General features: G+C 30.7%; 1 protein-coding gene across 2 annotated transcripts in view; it reads right to left on the bottom strand.

Annotated features, from left to right (window-relative positions):
* Positions 1-476, bottom strand: part of LOC106872628 (RNA binding protein fox-1 homolog 1) — a 530,204-nt gene that overhangs the window by 382,868 nt on the left and 146,860 nt on the right. The window lies entirely within an intron of this gene.

The raw sequence follows: 476 nt of genomic DNA, 5'->3' as shown, positions 1-476 counted from the left end.
ATATATATATATATATATATATATATATATATATATAGATAGATAGAGAGAGAGAGAGAGAGAGAGAAGTGAATGAAAGAGAGAGAGAGGTAGGGAACATAAAGAGACACACGCAGAAAGATAGACAGACAGACAGACAGATACACAAATAGTCATAGATAGTAGAGACAAGAAGACATACAGTCAAGTCGACACACAGACAGACAAGTAAACAGTCAGATAGATAGAAGTGGAATTTTGAAGAGTTGAATCAAATAAATTTGTTTAAGACTTGGAAGAAGATTAAAGACACACACACACACATACACACACACAGAGAGGAGACCTACCACCTCTGTTAGCCATTAGCAAAGATAATGTGAATTAGCTTATGTCTCCCTTTTCATCACATACACATATGTATTCATATACACATAGAAATACATATACATATATATATATATATATATATATATATATATATATATATATACATA

This window comes from Octopus bimaculoides, chromosome 24 (assembly GCF_001194135.2).
Source record: "Octopus bimaculoides isolate UCB-OBI-ISO-001 chromosome 24, ASM119413v2, whole genome shotgun sequence".
In the NCBI taxonomy this organism is placed as follows: domain Eukaryota; kingdom Metazoa; phylum Mollusca; class Cephalopoda; order Octopoda; family Octopodidae; genus Octopus; species Octopus bimaculoides.
Note: the sequence above shows the minus strand (reverse complement) of the source record. Positions and strands in the feature narration are given on the sequence as shown.